The sequence below is a fragment of the Toxorhynchites rutilus genome, chromosome 2 (genome assembly GCF_029784135.1).
Source record: "Toxorhynchites rutilus septentrionalis strain SRP chromosome 2, ASM2978413v1, whole genome shotgun sequence".
NCBI classification, from domain to species: Eukaryota; Metazoa; Arthropoda; class Insecta; order Diptera; family Culicidae; genus Toxorhynchites; species Toxorhynchites rutilus.
In genome coordinates, this window is record NC_073745.1 from 189,856,673 (window position 1) to 189,868,834 (window position 12,162).

A 12,162-nucleotide genomic window follows, 5' to 3' on the forward strand; every position below is an offset into this window, starting at 1 on the left:
AATGGTATATAAAATCGAGTTTTTGCATTTTATGCGATTTCAAATATACACGACACATACTTTGATTGATATTATATGCGATTATGATTTATTCGGATTTCTTGTAAGACTTAGCACGTGCAAAATTATACGATTTAATGTTTGCTGGGATGTTTATTAGTACGGTAGAAAATGACTATAGATTGGTAGCATTTACCAAAAAAATCGTAATATTTACATATTATTTTTCTCAGTGTAGGTGAAGTTAATTCTTCTTCTTCCTCTTCTATCTACTTTCTATCTACTATCTACACTAGAGATGGGCAAACCGTTCACGAACGGTACGAAAGAACTAGTTCGCTGAAAAGAGTGAACGAGCGGTCGTTCTTTTTCAAATAACGGTAGTTCTCCCCACGAACTGATTGCGAGCGAACGGTTTGTGAACGAACGGAACGAACTGATTCCGTAATACTTATGACAGACATACAGCTGTACTTGCGTTGTACTTCGAAAATTGTATGTCTGTCACCATGTACAGCGCTAGAACCATGCAAGCAACTCGGTACAATCGCTGTACCTGTACCGACCTATTTTACCGCTGTACATGGCTACAGTTGTACTGTGCGCAGCGCCATAGACGGTTAGTGGTGGGTAGCATGAACAAAACGAATCAAAACATTTGGTATACATTCTTTTCAATGACTTTCTCTTGAGTTGATAACTCAGATTGGAAACATATTTGTTGTGTTCGATAGTTTAGACGCTAAATAAAAACCTTTTTCATTGAAATATTGGTGAAAATACAATGCAATAAATTCAAACTTCTGATTGTCAGTCTGACATGCGGTACAATGTACAACCAAAGTATGTGTGTCATGCTATCGTGGTACCTGTACAACGCTGTACACGTACAGCGCTAGTACAGTTGTATGTCTGTCCATGGTATAAGAACGGTTTGCGAGTGAACTGTTTGTGAACGAACTGTTTGAGAGTGAACTGTATGGCAAAGAACTGATTGAGAGTGAACTGTTTGGGAACGAACTGTTTGAGAACGAAGTGTTTGCAGCTGAACTGATTTGCGCTGGACGGAATGGATGAATATAACGAGAACGCTTGTAAGGAAAATAAAACGATTTGTCATTTATGAGCAAAATGCATGTAATACTTATGACAGACATACAGCTGTACTTGCGTTGTACTTCGAAAATTGTATGTCTGTCACCATGTACAGCGCTGGAACCATGCAAGCAAATCGGTACAATCGCTGTACCTGTACCGACCTATTTTACCGCTGTACATGGCTACAGTTGTACTGTGCGCAGCGCCATAGACGGTTAGTGATGAGTAGAATAAACAAACCGAATCAAAACACTTGGTAAACATTCTTTTCATTGACTTTCTCTTGAGTTAATAACTCAGATTGGAAATTTGTTTGTTGTGTTTGATAGTTTAGACACTAAATAAAAACCTTTTTCATTGAAATATGTGGTGAAAATTGGAAAAATTTTTGATTGTCAGTTTGACATACGGTACAATGTACAACCAAAGTATGTCTGTCATGGTACGATAGTACCTGTACAACGCTGTACTCTTACAACGCAAGTACAGCTGTATGCCTGTCCCTGGTATAACTCATGGTTTATTTTGTTAATGTATACTCAATTTTGGATTAAAAATTAAATTAGATTTTCGTAGTTTTAAAAGCAAAACTATATATTTTCAATTTCATGTATTTTTTCAATTCCGCGTAACAATCATATACTTTCTGATTATCAGAAAAAATCTGGGGGAAGCTGGGGCGATTCATGGATTAGGTAAACATAAAATATTATAGTGAGGGCATGTTGAGAAAAAAGTTTTTTCGTTGCTTTCAATTCATTGTTTGGCCTATTGCGTGTACGTGTTATCGTGATTGTTTGTATGATTGATTGTTAGTGAAAATTGCTGCTGATTTTTTTGTCTGAATGAAAATTATAAAATATGATCTTACATGGAACCTGTGTGTTGTCCAAAAAAAGAATATGAAAAATTGCACATATGTTGTGCGCATCAAATTATTACATAAACTTTTGTCGATCAATATACATATTTTCACATACAGTTTGTGACTTTTAAAGAAGCAGCTTATCTTTCCCCACTAAATTTCAAAAAATAAAAATCCCATACGTACACTATCCAATCCAACGATATCAATTAATAGCTGTCTATCGATGTTGGGTTGCAGCTAACATTCTATGTTGTTCTTAATACCGCTGAACGAAAGAGCGAAAGAACGGTTCAAAAAACTGATTCACTTAGATGAACGGTTAGTGAGTGAACCGTTCATCAAAGTGAACTGTTTTGCCCATCTCTAATTCAAAATAATTTAAAGAGGGCCTAATTGTCCATTTTTGTAACATCGAGTTCGGGGCCCAAATTATGGCCCCACATTGGAAGTCGCCACCAGACGTCGACACTGTACCACCGTCATCGCGAATGTTCAATTACATGTAAAAATCACCTCCAATACGACACTGAGTTGTGCCACGGCATGTTGAATTAGATGTTACTTACTGTATCAGCTAAAACCAGGAGGTTGCTAAACTGCCTTCTTTTTGTAGCCAGTATAGAAAATCATCAGCATAAAAATCATAACCTGAAATTAAAAATGAAGTGCTCCGCGCGATCCAGCAGTAGTGATTTTTATTGCAAATCGCCAAATGATTTGCAATTAAAATCGCGGATGAGTATCCAAACGTCGTTTCCCAAAGGAAACCATCCTACGGAATCATTGGCTACAGGTAATTGCAAATGCTGAACATACTTGCCTCAATATTGAGTCCAAACAATAAACAATGTATTCAGGGCTCACGCGCAAGCCTAGGTCTATTCGCATTAAGTGCGATTCACATACAACATACACGTCACGTTCACGTCCCGTCACGTCACGATACGTCAATGATTCTACCATGCAACCCACATTCCGTTTTTCCTGCCAAGATCGGGTCGATGAAATGTCAACAATCGACCTCAAATGCTGCCACCTTGCAATCGAGTTATCGACCTTTCATATGCATTCATCGAACAACTTGACGCCACTTTTTCGCCAACATGTGCAAGGCGTCGACCTGCTTGCAGCGCTGCTTTCAGCACTGCTTGCTGCTTGTTTGTATTGGTTTGTTATTGAAAATGAAAAGGAAATACATTGATCGATTTTAATCATTTTATTGAAAAAAAAAAATAATAAAAATCCATGTATAATAAAAATAAGGTATATAATGGAGTCGGTGCATCCGGGTTGTCTGGATTGACGATTCAAATCCGACTGAGTACATTGATGAATACCTCCTTGCCCTTGATGACACAGATATGTGGCTGAGGAGGATTCTTCAATGTGCGTGAAGCACGGGATCTCCGATGGGGAAAATTGCTCGAAATACTATCGATGGCCAGGACCTGCTGTTGCTGTTGATGCTGTTCCCCGGAATAGCACCCTGGACTTAAAGGATACTGCTGCGGGAAAGCTGATGCTGTTGGCTGGTGTGACAGAAGTGGAAATAAGCAATGTGGTGATGAGGGAAATCATCTTTCTCACTCGCCGATTGATTGAGTCGGATGTATTCATAGCTGAAACAAAATAAAATGATTAGTAAGTGAAAAGCAGAAATGAATTCCCTACTCACCAGTTGTATGATCCGGATAAAAATGCGAACATTAAAATATCATGCGATTACGTTCGCTTACCTCACCTATTTTCATTCTACTATACAACGGAATCAGTGCATTCGGGTTCTTCCGGGGTGGTAATTCAGCTGAGCAAGTTGATAAATACCTCCTTGTTGAGTTTTCGTGTCTGAAGAGGATTTTTGAATGTGCGCGAAGCACGGAACCTCTAATGGGGAAAGTTCTTCGCAATACCATACCATGGTCAAATTCTGCTGCTGCTGCTGTTAATGCTGTCCCCCGGCATTGCCAACAGGGGTTGTAGGTTACTGCTGCAGGAAAACGGATGTTGTTGGCTGCTGTGATAGAAGTGGAAATCCGCACTGTGGTGATGGGAGAAATCATCTTTCTACCTTACCGATTGATGGAAGCAAACGAGTCGAATGTATTCATAGCTGATAAGACAAGATAAAATAATTAATAATTAAAAAGCCGAAATATATTTCATACTCACCAGTTGTATGATCCATTTGTTTTTGTTTGAGATGACAGTTTAGCGGAGTGGAAAAAAGAACCACCAGTGATGCCATTTGGTTTGTTTAATTATTCAGTATTTCGACTAATGAACTATCCGCGTTGACGATATTGGGGAATAGGCATGACAGTATGGATTTGCAGAAGGAATAAATACACTTTTAAAATGAAAATTATGAATGAACATGATTTTTCCTTAATCAAATTAGTACTCTATGTAAGTGAAAATCACCATTGCCTGCAAGTGGTGAAAAAACGTCATAAAAAATATGTTTGAAGATAATTTTATATTATAATGACAAGTTTTTTTGAGAATATCTGAACGTCTATAAAAAATAATTCAATTTAGGGTCATGACAACGTACTTTAAGTTGAAAAAATTATGCCAAGAAAAAAATTTCATACAAATTTTAGCAAATAAAAACTGATTCGGGCCGACTAATATGATAGAGAATAGTTTGCCTCATTCAAACTAATGCCGTATCCAGATGTCGATACCTAATCGTCGTCATCGTGAATAGGTAACAGCGTTACGGTCGTTGTTAGGTCGATGTTTTTTTCGTCGATTGGATTGTGGGAATTCTCATGAAAACATTCACATACACCAGCAACGTAACGACCCGTCAGCATACGTTCAACGAAAACGACCGGCAGGGTTTGTAGAAAAGAATAATTGACGGAGACGGACGGCTCGTTTGGTTTTTGTCTGGGCTTTGTGTCTCGGCTTTTGTTTTGATTTGGTTATACAGTAATTTACATCTACATCGACATAAGGCTAATTGAACAGATCTGTGATGCAACACGTTTAATTAGACATTTTTACCTCTAGTTGGACATTTTTGTAAACATTGAGTTCGGGGCCCAAATTATAGCCCCACATTGAAAGTCGCCACCAGTCGCAAATGTCCAATTACTGGTCAAAACCGACTCCAATGCGACACTGAGTGGTGCCTCAGCATATCGCTTTATTAGTAACTAACTGTACTTTTTATGCCAACATATCTCTTAAGCCGGGTTCAGACGGTGCGAGTAAGCATACGAGTCGGTCTAGTCAGTTACTGCAGTGCAGCTACTCACACCGTGTGAACACATCATGCCAGTTATTGTCATGTGTGATCCGGCGTGCGAGCTACTTCAAAGTTTTTTGAATTTACTCGCACTTGCATGCTTCACAACGTCAAAAACAGAATTTAGCGTTCGAATCAGTGATGCCAAATGTAATGAAATGTCTCTATTTTTAAGATATTTGAAAATATGTGAAGATATTTATAGACTTGAAAATTATTGGAAAAACAAATAAAACCCTCATAGTTTCTAAACGAAATAATTGTTATTTCGTTTTGCACGCTGGCGGGGCACGCTTTCTTTTTGAGATAGTTTTCTTGAGAATCTCTAATATAGAATCATTATCAGATCACAACTTACAAAAAAAAGTATTGTTCTAAGAAACAGAATACATATTCGATTTAAAAAAGTACATTTTCATTCATTATTAAAATTTTTGAAGCGTATTTATTGCACCTGCAAATCGACTGTCATTTTCATTTCACAAAATAAATAAAATTAAAAAAAAAATCTTTTAGACTACCATTTATAACATCACATCCTTTCGGAATTATCTGAGCTATGGATGTTTTCGAGATTCTAAAAAATATCGACAACCATCCCAACGATATTCCAAAACAAAGGCACATCAATGTCATTTCTAATTTAACTCTTGCAGGTACAGCATCCCTCATGACTGTATCTTGGCGTTGTATTCGTGGAGCAATTAAATCCAACAGTTTTTTCACTTGTTCAGGTGTTATTATCAACACTGCTCTGTAATCACGGGGATCCTCATCGTAGAGTTCCTTCAATATTGTATTTGTTGCTCCTTTTCTTTGCATCTAATTCCTGGCCCGAATCCTTTTCTCTTTCTGCTTTTTCGGATAGTACCTTCAGTTCAAAGAAATTCAGCACAAAGTATGTATTTTTAAACACGATCAGCGTTTGTTTTGCTATAAAATTGTGTGATGATACATTCAACTGAAAACCTAAGATGAAAACTGCCAATAAAGAAGTCGATTTTGGACCAATCATTTGACAAATTCGGACCTGATTGCTGTTTCTGACTATTTGATGGACATTTGAAAAGTCGCCTGGCATCCCTGGTAAACCCGTGCCGTAGTATCTAGTTTCTCGCCAGCAGCTCACACTGTGTGAACGGACAAGGCGAGTCAACCAATTGTCAAGCGAGTCCACCGGGTCAGTAGCTGCTCATTGTCAAGTCAGCTACTAGCAACGTATAAATGGGCCTTTAAGCCGGGTTCAGACGGTGCGAGTAAGCATACGAGTCGGTCTAGTCAGTTACTGCAGTACAGCTACTCACACCGTGTGAACACATCATGCCAGTTAGTGTCATGTGTGATTCGGCGTGCGAGCTACTTCAAATTTTTTTGAATTTACTCGCACTCGCATCCCTCAAAACGTCAAAAACAGAATTTAGCGCTCGAATCAGGGATGCCAAATCTTTACATTGTCTTTACATGTCTCTATTTTTAAGATATTTGAAAATATGCGAAGATTATTATAGACTTGAAAATTATTGAAAAAACAAATAAAACCCTCATAGTTTCTAAGCGGAATCGTTGTTATTAAACGGTTTTATTTAGCTTGCCCTGTAATCTGTTTGTATGTTTGTAACATGTCCCACATTAGTAGAAATTTGACCCCCTTCTTGTTGACCGATTGATCTGAAATTTGGAACACACCTTTATCTCTGTAGTCATTACAAAACTGCGTATTTCATTATCTTGTAAATCCAAGATAGAGGCCGCTACAAAATGGCGGATCCCTTTCTTCCTCAAAACCTCATCAATGTGGGTTTTCCAAAACCCCATCAATATGGGTATCAAATGAAAGGGCTTGACTAGCAGAATACAGTTATTTAAGAAAAATGCAAATCCAAGATGGCTGCCACTACTAAATGGCGGACTACATAGTTTCCCAAAACTTCATTAATATGGGTGTTGGGGGGAAGCAAACTACGCCACTGATGACTTGATCTGAACCTGCGCATCCGGACGGTGCCACTCCATGACGCACCCAGACAATCATTGACAGCTAGCTGTCATCACTGTCATTCTGAAAACTTCTCTCGTACCACACATTCTTTGCTAATCACAAAAAAGGAGTAGAGATAGAACCCAAAATAAAGTTGAATTCCCAAATTGTTAAATAATTGAATCATCCTGTCGTGCTTTGAATTTAAAACGAGGAGATCAAATGTAGGTAAAACCTAATAATGTAAAGTTCTTGTTTAATTATTGTTTCTCTTAATAAATACAGCTTTGAGCTCGCTATACATTGATAAAAACGCGTGCTGAATAGAACCTCCGAAACCCCCGTAACAATGGGTATCAAATGAAAGGGATTGACTAGCAGAACACGGTTATTTATGAAAAATGCAAATCCATCAAAATTCTACCAAATGGCGGACTACATATTATGTCAAAACACCATTAATATGGGTATCAAATGAAAGGGCTTGAATAGTAGATCACAGTAGATCATGAAAAATTAAAATCCAAGATGGCCGCAATCACAAAATAGCAATATACTTTATTAAACGGTTTTATTTAGCTTGAACTGTTCGTATGTATGTATGTATGTCTGTAGGATTGTCCCACAGTAATAGAAATTTGACCAATAGGAACTGACCGGATAGGAACTGCTGTCATTTTAAAACTGCTTATCTTGAAAAATCCAATTTGGCCTCCGCTCAAAATCGCTGATTCCATATCATCTCAAAAAAAAAGGTTGATTGAGATATGTGTATCAAACCAACGAACTTGACTTGGAGAACACACTATGTATTTTCTGCAATCTACTCAATATCGGTATCAAATGAAATTTTTTGACTGATAGAATACAGTACAATGCCTTTATTGTAGAGAAATATTCTAATGAAACAGATAATGTACTAAAAACTAGAAAATAAAATGAGTAAACAAAAACTTTTTAAATTATAAAATCCATTCATTTTCATTATCCACAATTAGTGATTTCATCATATGTCCCACTATTTTATTTTAGTCTTATCAATGCCCTAGACTAATGAAGGAGAGGTGTGATAACTACTAACTGCAACTTGCCTAATTATTTTCTCTAGCTTTTAGTACATTATTATGTTTAATCACAAATAAACCGTTTAACTTAAAAAGTTTTTTTACTCATTTTATTTTGTTTTGCACGCTGGTGGGGCACGTTTTCTTTTTGAGATAGTTTTCTTGGGATTCTAAATATAAAATCATTATCGGGCACAATTTTCATTCGAAATTCACTCACAACTTCCAAAAAAAGTATTGTTCTAAAAAACAGAATACATATTCCATTTAAAAAAGTAGATTTTCATTCATTATTTTAGTTTTTGAGGCGTATTCATTCCTCCTGCAAATCTACTATCATTTTCATTTCACAAATTGGTACACGAAGCTGCTGTCAAGGCGAAATAATTCAAAATTTGAAAAATCTTTTAGACTGCCATTTGTAGCACTACATACTTTCGGAATTATTTTAGCTATGGATGCTTTCGAGATTCTAAAAAAATATCGACAATAATCTGAACGATATTCCAGAAGAAAGGTACAACATTTCTAGTTTCACTTATGTAGGTATAGCATCCCTCATGAGTGTATCTTGCGTTGTATTTGTGGAGCAATTAAATCCAACAGTTTTTTCACTTTTTCAGGTGTTATTCTCAACACTGCTCTGTACTCTCGGGGATCATCATCGTAGAGTTACTTCAATATTGTATTTGTTGCTCCTTTTTTTTGCATCCAATTCCTGGACCGAATCCTTTTTTCTTTCTGCTTTTTCCGGATAGTACCTTCAGTTCAAAGAAATTCAGCACAAAGTATTTTTAAACACGGCCAGTGTGTGTTTAGCGATAAAATTGTGTAATGATAAATTCAACTGAAAATCTAAGACGAAAACTGCCAATAAAGAAGTCGATTTCGGATCAATCATCTGACAAATTCGGATCTGATTGCTGTTTCTGACGATTTGATGGACATTTGAAAAACCGCCTGGCATCTCTGGAAAACCTGTGCCGTAGTATCTAGTTTCTTGCCAGCAGCTCACATTGTGTGAACGGACAAGGCGAGTCAACCATTTGTCAAGCGAGTTCACCGGGTCAGTAGCTGCTCATTGTGAAGCCAGCTACTAGCAACGTATAAATGGGCCTTAAAGCCGGGTTCAGACGGTGCGAGTAAGCATACGAGTCGATCTAGTCAGTTACTGCAGTGCAGCTACTCACACCGTGTGAACACATTATGCCAGTTAGTGTCATGTGTGATTCGGCGTGCGAGCTACTTCAAAGTTTTTTGAATTTACTCGCACTCGCATCGCTCAAAACGTCAAAAACAGAATTTAGCGCTCGAATCATGGATGCCAAATCTTTACATTGTCTTTACATGTCTCTATTTTTAAGATATTTTAAAATATGCGAAGATATTTATAGACTTGAAAATTATTGGAAAAACTAATAAAACCCTCATAGTTTCTAAACGGAATCGTTGTTATTTTGTTTTGCACGCTGGCGGGGCACGTTTTCTTTTTGAGATAGTTTTATTGGGAATCTTAATATAAAATCATTATCGGACACAATTTTCATTCAGAATTCTCGCTTAACTTTTGAAAAGGTCCTATGTAACAAAAGTAAACAAATCGAGTTAATGGATGCACGCTCTTAGTTTTCAATCATTGAATGCATTACAAAAACAATCGTTCATGTATCTATCTTCTTCATCTTTTTATCGCCGATACAAAAAATATCCAATGTGCAGATTCGTATTTTAAGCACTCGGCTGTTACTTCGGACGCCACTTTCCTCCGACGCTCGGAACGTCCGAAGTAACAAAGCAGTCAAAACAACACAAAGTCGTACTTCGGTCGTTTTGGGTTTTTGTTTCTTACAGGCGTTGTTAGCGATTTCAGTGCAATTCAACGAGTGATAACAACAATAATAAGTCTTTAGAACGAAATGCTGATATTTGAATTGCTGTTTAGTAGTTAGTTTCAGATTCGCATCGTGCAACGTAATATGTCCAATGTGCAAATGCGGGCAGTCAAAAGGTCCAATGTAACATTTTTCGCTCCTAGTCTTCAACTTTAATCTCAAATCACGGAACAACAGTTACGATTGGTTTTTCAGAGTTATTCTTGACTGCTAGTGGTGAAAGTAGCGATAGAGATCGATACCTTTAATACAATTCGCAGATTAATGTTCGGGTCTTCAACTTCGTTTTTCTCGAGTTGACGAAAATGTTACATTGGACCTTTTCAAAAGTTACGCGAGAATTCACTCACAACTTGCAAAAAAAGTATTGTTCTAAGAAACAGAATACATATTCGATTTAAAAAAGTAGATTTTCTTTCATTATTTTAGTTTTGAGGCGTATTTATTCCTCCTGCAAATCTACTATCATTTTCATTTCACAAATTGATACACGAAGCTGCTGTCAAGGGGAAATAAATCAAATTTTGAGAAATCTTTTAGACTGCCATTTGTAGCACCACATACTTTCGGAATTAATTTAGCTATGGATGCTTCCGAGATTCTAAAAAATATCGACAATAATCTGAACGATATTCCAGAGTATTTGTAAACAGGGTCAGCGTGTGTTTCGCGATAAAATTGTGTAATGATAAATTCAACTGAAAACCTAAGACGAAAACTGCCAATAAAGAAGTCGATTTCGGATCAATCATCTGACAAATTCGGACCTAATTGCTGTTTCTGACTATTTGATGGGCATTTGAAAAATCGTCTGGCATCTATGGTGAACCCGTGCCGTAGTATCTAGTTTCTTGCCAGCAGCTCACATTGTGTGAACGGACAAGGCGAGTCAACCATTTGTCAAGCGAGTTCACCGGGTCAGCAGCTACTCATTGTGAAGTCAGCTACTAGCAACGTATAAATGGGCCTTTAGCTCCAAATTTCGGAGTGAAAATCATTCGCGATTAGTTGAAAGAATTATTCTATTTATTATTGTTATTGCATAAGGGTCGGACTACGGGGTTTAAGCTTTTAAATAATTGAATTCAATGATTCACATTGAATTTTTCAAAATTTATAACTGATTCTAGGCATGCTGATTTGAAAGAGGGCATTGCAATTTAAAATTGTTGTAGGTGGCGACACCATGAATAAAATTAAATAAATCATTCGTTTGGCATTTGACGTGACGGTGCTGGTGGAAGCATTGACTGCATGTGTGAATTGGTGGAGACGTTGACGGAACGTAGACGTTCTTCTCCGTAACGTGCTATGTGAATCGCACATTAACGGCATTAAGCTTCGTTTACGAGTTTAGGGGTACGTCAAAAATAAGGATTGATTTTCAGGATAAAACTGCAGCGGTCGTACTTTTTTTCTCTGGGTTTGGAACGATTAAGTGCGATTCACATACAACATCCACGTCACGTCCACGTTCCGTCACGTCACGTTACCTCAGTTAAGTGCGATTCACATACAACATACACGTCACGTTCACGTCCCGTCACGTCACGATACGTCAATGATTCTACCATGAAATTCCCATGAAAACATTCACATACACCAGCAACGTAACGACCCGTCAGCATACGTTCAACGAAAACGACCGGCAGGATTTGTAGAAAAGAATAATTGACGGAGACGGACGGTTTTTGTCTGGGCTTTGTGTCTCGGCTTTTGTTTTGATTTGGTTGTACAGTAATTTACATTTAAATCGACATTAAGCTAATTTAACCGATCTGTGATGCAACACGTTTAATTAGACATTTTTACCTCTAATTGGACATTTTTGTAAATATTGAATTCGGGGCCCAAATTATGGCCCCACATTGAAAGTCGCTAACAGTCGCGAATGGCCGATTACTGATCAAAATCGACTCCAATACGACACTGAGTGGTGCCTCAGCATATCGCATTATAAGTAACTTACTGTACTTTTTATGCCAACATATCGCTTAGCTCCAAAT

The 12,162-nt window shown here is 37.4% G+C and overlaps 2 long non-coding RNA genes across 2 annotated transcripts; one reads left to right on the plus strand and one right to left on the minus strand.

The window, feature by feature from the left end:
• Window positions 1-3,214: 3,214 nt before the first annotated feature.
• Window positions 3,215-4,255, minus strand: LOC129769653 (uncharacterized). Its single transcript, XR_008741935.1, has 3 exons — window positions 4,136-4,255; window positions 3,642-4,076; window positions 3,215-3,585 (listed from the first exon to the last, which is right to left on the minus strand). It is a non-coding gene; the product is annotated as an uncharacterized LOC129769653 (long non-coding RNA).
• A 3,030-nt stretch (window positions 4,256-7,285) lies between these two features.
• LOC129769797 (uncharacterized) lies at window positions 7,286-8,066 on the plus strand. The gene is made up of 2 exons (XR_008741975.1): window positions 7,286-7,424; window positions 7,486-8,066. It is a non-coding gene; the product is annotated as an uncharacterized LOC129769797 (long non-coding RNA).
• The last annotated feature ends 4,096 nt before the right edge of the window (window positions 8,067-12,162 follow it).